The sequence below is a fragment of the Schistocerca americana genome, chromosome 8, assembly GCF_021461395.2.
Source record: "Schistocerca americana isolate TAMUIC-IGC-003095 chromosome 8, iqSchAmer2.1, whole genome shotgun sequence".
NCBI classification, from domain to species: domain Eukaryota; kingdom Metazoa; phylum Arthropoda; class Insecta; order Orthoptera; family Acrididae; genus Schistocerca; species Schistocerca americana.
In genome coordinates this window covers 331035871-331048199 of record NC_060126.1, presented here as the reverse complement: position 1 = coordinate 331048199, position 12329 = coordinate 331035871, and the positions used below count along the sequence as shown (strand labels likewise).

The following is a 12329-nucleotide window of genomic DNA, read 5'->3' as shown; positions in this document are numbered from 1 at the left end:
CTTTAAACTTGTTCTCTGCTTATCTGAAGAAAACAACATAGCTGGTTGAAGACGGTTGACATTAGCTTTGGATAGAAGTACAAGATTCTCAATCGGAACTCTCCCAAGAGCTAGGATCTTAGGGTTCATTGGACATAACGTGATATTTTTTTATATCTTAAAAGTACAAACTGAAAAAAAAAGAAAATAAAAATACAGTTTGAGCCAGTGTAACATAGGTATCAGCACATTTCTGTTCACATGATTTGGTCATGTTCCAAACATAAGCCAACCTTACCACATCCCATTCAGGAAATAAGTTCTTATTTCTTCATGAACTTTCAAACATTAATGACTTATGAGCCTTTCCTTGACAAAATAAAAAGTGATACTCTTCATTGTGATGCACATTTTCAAGTCCTTTCAAAGTAGATGAAGTTCGAGTTGAACTTTTGCACAGTTTTTGTTTGATGTTCCCCCTGCCCAAGCTTGGCATGCTTTGTGAAGAAATAAAGAACAATCAAAATATGAAAAAGAGGATCTTACAGAAATATTCTGATTATTTTAGAGAAATATGGTCAAATATGATATACTGTAGTGTCATCTGTAGTTCAAAGCTGACTTCAGCCAGTAAAAATTGTGTAAATTCAGTTTTGCACTACATCAATGTTTCTTGAGTAGGATATGTATGTGAAGAATTTAGCATAAAATAGATATTTCCCCATGTATTCACAATATCAAATATGTGTTCACTGAATCTTTTTGGGCAACCCAAGGGGAAAAATAGCACACCTTTTCTTTTAGCGGAAATACTGCTGGCTTTACTAATAAATTGGCAGCATAAAGATGCTCCAAATACCTTAATTAAAGTTTAGAACTGTGATCCTACAAAGTAACAATGTTCATAAACAAAATGTAATTTTCTAATAAAATTGTCTTCCAAATCTTAAAAACTAATTTACATTTAAAATTACACCAGTGGTAAAATCCTGGATAGAATTTTCAATTCATGTTAAGAGAAAATCATTACCTTACTGACACAACTCACAATTTATTCATCTGCTTAGAAACTACAGCACAGTTTTTGTGGATCTACATTCAGTAGCTCACACAATTGAACTACATATCCGTTCCTATTGACTGGCTGAGTAAATTGTAGCAGGAGAAAAGGTGCACCCTCTTTTTTTCATCAGTATAAGTATTTATATCCACTCTTTTGTCTTAATCCTGTGGTGAAACAATGAAAAAACATCACTTTTTTCCCTTTAGTGCTTGCAGATTTGGTGTTGAAGTAAGCTCCTTCCTGCCTTGCAACTCTACATCTTTAGGTCACTTGGAACAGGAAGAACTTGGGAGAAAGCTCTTGAACAATTGTCTCCTCAATCTCTGTGGATGAGTTGTTGTTGTCAGGGGTTCCAGAAGTTTCAAGTATTGATAGGTATATTGGTCTATTATGGGACATAGTTGACCTGTTACTCAGCTGGACACATATGTATAAATGCTCTTATAGTGTCACCTGAAACACTTTATATGTCAGACATTGAAAGTGATCAATGTTAACCTTTCTGATGACAGCATCAGAACATTTCATGTCACTTTCATTCCAATCTGTTTGGAGTCCTTATGTATTTATTCACTTTTGCTCCAAAACATATTTTAAAAAAGACATAGAATAGTTTATGTAGTTGTTAGTTACAGTTTTAATTTGTTAGAGTTTTTATATGCAGAAATTTTGCACTTGGACAATCAATAAGGCATGTGATGCAACAGGGCATTTCATTTTCTGCAACACAATCATAATCATATGTGAACTGAAAGTAGAGGGAGGAGAATCGAAATGAAAGGGAAGGGGCTATTGATGTCAGCTGAATTGGGATTTAATGTGGAATCAGCAGCAATGAGTGAAAATGCGTATCAGACCAGGATTTGAATCCACAGTCTCCTGCTTACTAGGCGGTTGCATTAACCACTGTGCCAACCTGGCACAGTGTTATCACAATTGCGCGAACTATCTAGGAACACCTCTCAGCCAACCTACATTCCCATCTAGCACTACCTATCCACAGGCCCCATCCATGTCCTCCATGCTTGCTACTTCGAGATTCCAACAGGATGTCGGACATAATTGTGCATCCACACTGAAGGGGTGGATTCATTTCCCATTGAGGTGAACCAATTATATGAATGCATGATGTCTGTTCTTTCAGACATGTCTGAAAGAACATACACCTTGCACACTCCACAGCTGTGACACATATTATGTAAATTGAAGATGGAAGGGACAGGGAGGAAAAAAGAGGGAAGGGACTATGTGGAATCATCAGTGATGAGACCAGAATTCAAACCCAGGATCTCTTGCTTACTAGGCAGTTACGTTAACAACTGCACAATCTGGACACAGTGTTTACCGCAATTGTGTTTATTTCAGCATGCCTCTCAGTTGACACATATTCTCACCTAGCACCACCTATCCACAGTCCCCGTCCATGTCCCCCATGCAAGTATGTGGAGCTACCATGTACAAAGAAAAATATAAAGTGTGTGTGTGTGCAAGGAAAAATGAAAACACAGCCTTTCGAAACCAAGCTAAACTACTACTGAAAATGTTCTATAACTGGTATGTAGTGATGTAGGTTATATTAGCAGACCTTCTTGAGTGAAGCATATTATTTTGCTATTTATATGGATGATCACTCAAGATATTCAGTAGTGAAAGTGCTAAAGCATAAAAGTGACATGTTTGAGCCTACTGTGCAGTTTACGGGATGTACAGAGTGTGAAACAGGGAGGAAACTGCAAAGTTTCCAATCTGACGAAGGGATTGTGATTGTCAACAGCGGATTTGAAGAGTTGTTCAAGGAAGAAGGCATATTACATTGGAAAAGCACAGTCATCCAGCAAAAAAGCCAAGGACCTGAATCAGACACTTATATCCCTCATGATGTGTCTACTATTCAAAGGTGCTTTGCACAGCACCTTTCAGCAGGCGGAGGGTGGGGATTGAAGTTCTGATGTCAGCCTGATTTATTCAAAATAGATGTCCAACAAGATCCCAATAATCCTATATGAAGCCTGGAAGCAGAAATAACTTATTAAAGAATTTTTGAAAATGCCCACAGTGTTTGACTACACAGCCTGGACAAGCATGTTTACATCTGACAAACTCGGGGGAGTGGGCGGAAGAATGTGTTAATCTTGGAGTGGAAGCAGGCTCAAAAGTATATCATCTGTGGAGCCTTCCACAGTAAAAATCCTTTCGAGAAGAAGATGTCACATTGATGAGAGAGTATTCTCTCTGAAGGCTGTGGTAAACAAAGAACTGTGTCTTCCAGGGGAACTAAACACAATGCAGATGACAACAGCTGATCCACACAGCAATGAGGTGACAACAGACAATGCCCATATGGTGTGGTTGTGATTCCCAGATCTAACAACAGATGGCGATAAATCATCACCGAGGAATGCAGAACCAGCAGCAGTTGATGCAGTCGAGTCAACAGCTGGTTGAGGAGTTGTGGCTCAATCTGGGGTCAGAGAAAAAGATAGATATGATACAGAAGATCATGCAGTTACCAGCAATGAAGGTATTGATGTGTGTGAGGAAAGCATCATGGTGTTAGATAGTGAAATTTCCACTGCAAATAGTGAAGTGGGTTTACGACGGTCTTCATGTCTGGTGAAACCCCTAGAAGTGTGGTTTGTGTCTCTTTGCATGCTTTTTAATTTCTACATATCACATGAATCCATCTTATCCAACATCAGAAGAAGAGGTTTAAGCCTAATTTCACAGAGGTGAATGGTGTGCAGCCATAGGGTCAGAGATGAGTAGCCTATAACGCTGCAATATATGGCAACTTGTCGACAGATTGAAAGCTGACCATGTTATAGGAAGTAAATGGATATATATACAACAAAGCAAAACAGATAAGATAATACTACTAAATTTAAAGCAAAGTTAGTAGCTCTGGGCTATAGCGAGATATTTGGACTAGATTACTGGGGAAGCTATCGTGCAGTGATGAGACAAAGCAACAGCAGTACTAAAGAGATGTAAAATGAAACACATTATTGTAGAAATTGCTTATCTGAATAGTAACATAAGTGGCACCATTTTCATCCAGCAACCAAAATTGTTTGTTGAGAGGAAGGAAGGATTTATTTATTTATTTATTTATTTACCAGTCCAGTAAATCTCATATACATAAAGAGTATTACAGAACAACAGTATTAGGCAACTATCCTACTTTGTTACTCATATAATCTGACAAACTTTTCTTTTCATAATATTGTTACATTCCAACCTGGATTTTCCATTTTTTTGATTTTTGCACTTAAAACGTGGTTGACAAGATGAAAGGCAGCAGTCTCAGTGGGATGTCGTGCGCTGAAACCATGACGACATACTGATAGTACATTATTCTGATTGAAATATTTTGCCAGCCAAGCTAGAAAGAGTTGTTCTATAATCTCTGAAAAATCAGATAGCAGTGCTACAGCTCTATAATTTGATATTTTCTGGAAGTCACCTTTCTTATAAAGAGGTATGACTTTAGCAATTCTCAGCAGATCTGGGAAAGTGCCCTTTGACAGTGAAGAATTGCAAATGCCCAATCATTCAACAATAGAAAATCCAGGATGAGTGTGGCTCAGCAGCCAGAAACTGTGGTAATGTGTGTGTGTGAGTTCTATTGTGCCTGTCTCTGACTCAGCAGCTCTGCTGTGTGGTGAGTTACAAATGTCTAATCATGGTATTTGTAAGGGCTTCACCAGGCAGGTAAGGACTGAAATGATTTTTTCTGCTCTTTCATTATAAAGATAGGTCTGAAACAATGTGAAAAGTATTGATGTGTATTGTTCTCCAACAATTTGATCAGTGGCATTCATGTTGACAAGCTGTTTTAATAGGTGAGGAAGACAGGATTATAACATTCAATAATGTCTTAAAACCCAACATTAACACTAGAAATAGATGATATGTTGCTTATTCTAGTACCTGAGATAGAACAGTCTCAAGCACAGGTGAAATTAAACCAAACTAGCTACATTTAGCAGATGCTAAGAGAATTAAAAATGCATAACTGCGAGGGTATAGTTACACAATGTAATAACAACTATTTAGGTGAAGACAAGAATGGTAAGCCAACTGAACAAAAATTGTACCATAAAGCCGGGGGCTGTTTGCTGTATACCTCCACATGTACTCGATTTTATACTGCCTTTATTGCAGGAAGGTTAGGTCATTTCAGTTTTGAAACATGTGCTTCTCATTTGGCTAGAGTAAAAAGGGTGTTTTGTTACATGCAGCAAACAAAAGATTTGACTTTATGTTTCAAAGTTGATTGTTTTGACATTAGCGTATTCAGTGATGCTGACTGGGCAAATGACCTAGTTGGTAGTAAACCTGGAATTTAATAGTGTGAGACTTTTAAGTTATTCTCTTATGATGTCTGTTTAGTTAATGCGGTAACCATCATCAAAATTCAGCGCAGTTTCTGAAGCACTCAGAAACCAAGGGATTCCCAGCTTATATTTCTCTTTTCTGTATAAGCTCTTTGGTGCACCTTGGCAATATGCATAGAAACATCTCTGTGTAAAGACAATACTACAATGGTAGTGCCATTCTATACGTTGTAAGTGTTTGTTTATTTGCAACACATTTATTAACAGTGATGATGTGTGTGTTATTATTCAATCACCTATCTTCATCCAGATCTCAATGTGCATTGTGCACTTTAAATTACAACAGTTATGTTGTTATCAAAAATTGCAAAAAGATCTTGACCAACTTACTTCAAAATTTTGTGCAATGCTCTAATAAGCATTCAAATTGACATAGACTGTGTATTTTTTTAAACAACAATGTATAGGTTTTCTCTTATAACTGACTGCAAGAAAGAAAATTCTATGCTGCACTGTACTGTGAAAAAGATAGAGTCAGATAGGGAAAAGTCTAAAAGTGTAAAATGAAAGTGTAATATATTCATCAAAAACAGCAAACTCTTAGACATGCTACATAAAACTAAATATGGAATTTGATTTGTGACAGTGAGACTAGCTTACTGAAATGATTACCATGTATACAAAATTATTATTAACAAAGTTATTAACATTTGAGACTAAAACTGTTTATGTAATCTACATTTACGCCTATACTCTCCAAATCTCCATGAAGTGCATGGCAGAGGGTATATCCCAGCATAGCAGTTACTAGGTTTTTTTTCCATTCCATACACATATGGAGTGCAGAACGAATGGATGTCTGAATGCCTCTGTACTTTTTGTAATTATAATAAGCTTGTCCTCATGATCCCAATTGCAGCAATACATAGGGGGTTGTAGTACATTCCTAGAGTCACCTTTAAAAGACAGTTCTTGAAATTTTGTTAGTAAACTTTTTCGGGGTAGTTTACATCTATCTACAAGAGTGTGTCAGTTCAGTTTCTTCAGTAACTGTGCGACATTTTCCCATGGGTCAAACAAGCTTGTGACAATTTGTGCTGCCCTTCTCTGTATACATTCAATATCCCCTGTTAGTCCCATTTGATATGTGTCACACACACTTAAGCAACATTCCAGAATGGGTTGCATGAGTGATTTGTAAGCAATCTCCTTTGTAGATTGATTGCACATCCCCAGTATTCTGCCAATAACCTTACCTATGACTGAGCCTATGTGATCATTCAATTTCATATTTCAATTTCATATCCTTACAAAATGCTACACCCACGTATCTGTATCAGCTGGGCAATACCAACTGTGACTCATTGCTGTTATAGTCATAGGAGTCTAAATTTTTTTCATTTTTCATTTAATGAAGTGCACATTTTACATTTCTGAACATTTAAAGCAAGTTGCCAATCTTTGCGCCACTTTGAAATCTTATCGAGATCTGACAGAACATTTATGCAACTTCTTTCAGCTAGTACTTCTTTATAAATAATGGCATCACCTGCAAAAAGCCTGATATTCCTATTAATATTGTCTGCAAGGTCATTAATGCACAACATGAACAGTAAGGGTTCAAACACACTTCTCTGGTTTGCACCCAAAGCTACTTCTACATCTGATGATGATGCTCTATCCATAACATGCTCTGTCCCCCCTACCAAAATGTCTTCAATCCAGTCACAAATTTTGCTTGATACCCCATATGATCAAACTTTTGACAATAAGCATAGACGTGATACTGAGTCAAATGCTTTTCGGAACTCAATAAATACTGCATCTACCTGACTGCCCTGAACCAAAGCTTTCAGGATGTCATGTGAGAAAAGTGTGAGTTGCGTTTCACATAATCGACATTTTTGGAATACGTGCTGTTTGCCTTGGAGGGTATCATTCTGTCCAAGATACCTCATCCATAACTAATTATGCAAACACACAGTGTATGCAGATGATATGCCAACCTGAAATACTTGACAGCAGCTGTAGGAAGAAGAAGTCTCTATTACTGTCAAACAGATAAGCATATAGTTATAAATTATTTAGTGAACAACCTGAAAAGGGGTGCCTTAATCAATATTTCTCCACATCTACACGATTTAATATTGCCAATATGATAATCACATCTCATTATCCTATTAATCCACAAATTTATTTCATGATATTTTGATAACTTCATACATGTAATATTGTCATCTGGCTAACATGAGACTGGAGTGTCAATGTGATTAAAAATGTTTCAACTAGTTTTAGCTGCAGCTCTGGCTACAGCAAAGAAAATAAACAAAGCAGATTGTTAATGCTAAATGTAGAGAGGACATTGTTGTAAAATGAAATAATAATAAATTTAATCAAGAGTGTGTAAAGTGTATACTCAAAGTTGTATAGATATTATAATATGTTTAATTTCATGAATGGTGGTGAGTTTGGCAGACGTTAGGCTGACTAATGTAGTGGTCATGTGACCAAGGTTTTAAATGAAAAAGAAAACCAGAGCTCAAGGTCTTTTGTGACTTGGACTGGTAACGTGTTTTGAAAATATTGTGCAGTCACAAACCCACTTGATTATAACTATGTTATTATAGATTTAGAAATATTTCATGTCCACCAGTTCAAGACTTGGAAAATTTCGAAAGTCTGAATGCTGCTGAACTTAGAGTCACAGCCTGGTTATAAGTGACTGAAAAATTTCTGATCACAGTAGGTTTGTTACTGTATGTAGCTGCTGAACTTTGAGATCTCCACTGCAAGTCTTATACTGGAGAATGCTCTACTTTTACTATGAATTAATCATGCTGTGCTCTCTTGAATCAGTATTGTGTTGAGTTAATAGTCAGCATTTAAATACACAAGCATTTAAATACAAATCTGTAAGCAATTCTCTGAATAAACATACAATCAAGATTAACCCATCTGTTGTGGCCCACATTATCACCTACAAGATTATTTGTTAATATTTTCCCTTTAATGATCATTATCAATTTATTATTTATTTAATTATTTTGCTAATTTCTATGCTCATCAATGTGCTTCATAATAGACCTATGCTAAGTAACAGTGCGTGACCAAACCGCTTTTGACTAAGTGAGCCACACTAAAAATCAAAGATCGTGTACTTGCCCTCTGTTAGTTACATAGTAACTAACTGATATTACTGGGGATTAATTTCATTTTATTGCCACCAAAATTGCAGTGGAGCTGCAGCCCTTTTAAGTCAAAAATAGTTGATACTCCAGGTTGGAATGTCAACAATGTAGGAAAAGATAGACTGCTCCTTAACACTCCAAGTTTCAGACAGGCAAAACTAAAGGCACTGACAAATAAGCTTTCAGCCACAGCCAGCAACGGAAACTGAAAAACATCATTCACTCACACAAGCAAGCACACTTCACACATATAAGACCGCCATCTCCAGTAGCTTGGGCCACAATGCAACTATCGTGTGATGATAGCAGCAATCTGGAGAGGGCAGGGAATGAGAATGAACAGCATAGTATGGGCGGGGCAAGAGAGCAGTGCTGTCTGGCTGAGTGTCCAGGGACTACAATGCCAACAGGTGCAGCATCAGAAGGTTGTGGGCGGGGAGATGGGGAAAATGGAGAGAAAAATGAGTGGGGTAGAGAAAGATGGGCATGTGCACTGGCACAGTGTAGCAAACAAAGAGTGCAGGAGATGGGAATGGGGAGATGGTGATAAGACAGAGGTTGTGTAAACTGTTGGGTGGAGGGTATGGGGTCAGAATGTTACAATAGGTTGAGGCCAAGTTTATTACAGGAGTGGAGAATGTTTTGTAAGGATAACTCCCATATGCACAATTCAGAAAACCTAGTGGTGGAGGGGAGGATCCACATGGCTCTTGTGAAGCAGCCATTGGAATCAAGAACATTATGATCAGTTGCATGTTGTGCCACAGGATGGTCTACTTTTCTCTTGGCCACACGTTGGCAGTGGCCGTTCATTCCTGGTGGGCAGCTGGTTGGTACTCACACTAAAAAAAAGGCTGTGCAATGATTGCTGCAGAGCTGGTAAATGACATGGCTGTTTTCACAGGTGGCCCAGCCCCTGATGGGGTAAGATAAACCTGTGAGAGAATTGTAAGTGGTGGGTGGATGGTTTGGCAAGGTCTTACTACTGAGTCTTCTACAGGGATATAATCCTTGCGGCAAGGGGCTGGCACTGGGAGTGGCGCAGACGTGGACTACGATGTTGTGCAGGTTGGGTGGGGGACCATTTTAGGTGGGGTGGGAAGGATCTCAAGTAAGATGTCTCTCATTTCAAGACATAATAATAAGTAATCAGACTCCTGATGAAGAATGTAGTTCAGTTGTTCCAGTCCGGGTGATGACGGGGGCACCACTTTGTGGCTGGTTCTTGTGGATGGTGGGACAACTGGGGGTGTGAGGTGAAATGGCATGGGAGATCTGTTTGCAAACTAGGTCTGGTGGATAGTGCCTGTCTATGGCTATCCACAATAAACAGACAGACCATTCTCCGTGCGATGGTGAAAAAAAAAAGAATGGTTAACAGACTAGTTTGACGAAAACATTTTAAGTAAAAAAAATTCTTTGCATTTTATTCTACTCACGAGTCTGGTGCAAGTCTTTCAAATGGACGCCACTTCGGCAACTAGCATTAGTAATCAATCATTATGGAAGATGCTTCTTAAGCGAGGTTTCACTTTCTTTTTATTACGTTGTAAAATACACATAGCAAGTAAATCGTAAAAATATTTTTATTTAAAGGCAATTCAAAGAAAATACAATACCTGGTGTACATAATGATATTGGATATTTTACTTGTAACTGATGTATAAAAATAACTGTAATTTATTTATATCTTGAAAACTCACAGTGTTAGAGTATTCATGTAAATAAATTAACATCTTAGTGATAATTAGTGACTTTTATGTAGCTGTAACCTTCCTTTCATAATTACCTCCAGTTGTGGATCAAGTTTACTGGTAGAGATAATCATCAGTGACTTCAAATGCTCATCACTTAATTTTGATCTGTAAATACATTTTGCATGTTTCATTTTGGAGAAAGTTTTTTCACGCAAATAAGTAGTGCCAAAATCAGAAAAAAAGCCACGGGCAAATTTATGTAAATTTGGAAACTGTGCGGATGGAAGACACTTATAAAATTCCAGTAATATTGACTTTGAATGTTTTTCTTTAAAAAAATCGCTACATTGCAAATCAATAATTTCAAACTGAAGTACTGCGGGTAACGCTTCTATATTGACGTCAAAGGGATTTTGAAATATCTTGATGTTTGAATTTGCATCGATATCTGAAAAACGTGATTCAAAATTAATTTTTAAAGTGCCCAAAGCTTCAATTGCGAAAGTTACAGGAAACGGAATCTCAGTTTGCTGACTGAATGTTTGGCATGTATTAAAATGTGTGAAGCATACTTTGTTGAAAGGACTTAACAAGCATGCATAAAGCTGGCAGAAGCTGGTTTTCACCTTGCAATTTTAAATTAAGGTCATTCATATGTTTAGTTAAGTCTGTATAAAATGCTAGCTTCCATAACCACTCACCGTGAGTGGCCCTTATGACTTCGTGGAGGAGTCAATGTGGACCGCAGACTAAAAAGTTTGAAGACCCCTGATCTAGATTCAAGGCCAAGACACCCAACCTTCATTCCTTCACAACCTCAACACCTCTCCAATCCACCTCACCTGGTCCTCATCAAACCAGCATTCCACATTCAAAGACATTGACCTCCTCCTCTCTGATGACTCAATCCAATCCTCGGTCCACACTAACTCCACCAGTCACCAATAGTACGTGCATTTTGACAGCCGGTATCCCTTTCACACCACACAATCCCTTCCATACAGGCTGGCTACCCAGAGACAGCATATCTGCATTTTCAAGAACTTTTTTGCCCAGTATGCTGAGGGTCTCACCAAGACCTTCACAGACATGCACTATCCTCAGATCCAGTCTGAAAACAGGTCTTCTGTGTCATTTCCCTCACATACCCAATCCTCCTACTGCCCCCCAAGAACCAGCCACAAAGGAGTCACCCCTTCATCTCCCAATACCCCACAGACTGTAACAACTGAGCCATATCCCTCACCAGGGCTTTGATTACTTATCATCATGCCCTAAAATGAAGGACTTCTTTCCCGATATCCTTCGCACTCCTCCTAAAGTGGTCCCCACTCAACCTCCACAACATCGTAGTCCGTTCCTACGCTACCTCCAATCCCAACTCCTTGCCACAAGGATCATATCCCTGTGGAAGACCCAGGTGCAAGACCTGCTCAAACCACCCACCCAGCACTTCTTATTCCAGTCCTGTCACAGGTTTACCCCACACAATCAGGGGCCAGACCATCTGTGAAAATAGCCATGTCATCTACCAGCTCTGCAGCAATCATTGCACAGTTTTTTTTATGTTGGTATGACTAGCAGTCAGTTGTCCACCAGGATGAACAACCACCACCAAACTATGGCCAAGAGCAAAGCAGACCATCCTGTGGCACAACATGCAACTGAACATAACATCCTTGATTTCAATGGTTGTTTCATTACCCAAGCTTTCTGGATCCTCCCCTCCACCACTAGCTTTTCTGAACTGTGCTGGTGGGAGTTATCCTTACAACACATTCTCTGCTCCTGTAATTAACCTGGCCTCAACCTACAGCAACATACTGTGCCCACACCCTCCACCCGATAGTTTCTGACTCCTCTGTCTTATCACCTCCTTCCCATTCCCATCTCCTATGCACTTCATTTGCCATCTTCTGCCAATGCACAAACCCCTCTTTCCCTGCTCTTCTCCTTTCTCATTCCATTTTCCCCACCTCCCTGTTCCACGACCTCCCGACACTGCACCTATTGCCACTGTAGTCCCTGGACACATAGCCAGACAGTGCTCCTCTCTTCCCCCACT

At 38.7% G+C, this 12329-nt stretch overlaps 1 protein-coding gene across 2 annotated transcripts in view; it reads right to left on the bottom strand.

Annotated features, from left to right (window-relative positions):
- Positions 1-12329, bottom strand: part of LOC124545454 (NADH-ubiquinone oxidoreductase 49 kDa subunit-like) — a 173233-nt gene that overhangs the window by 123348 nt on the left and 37556 nt on the right. The window lies entirely within an intron of this gene.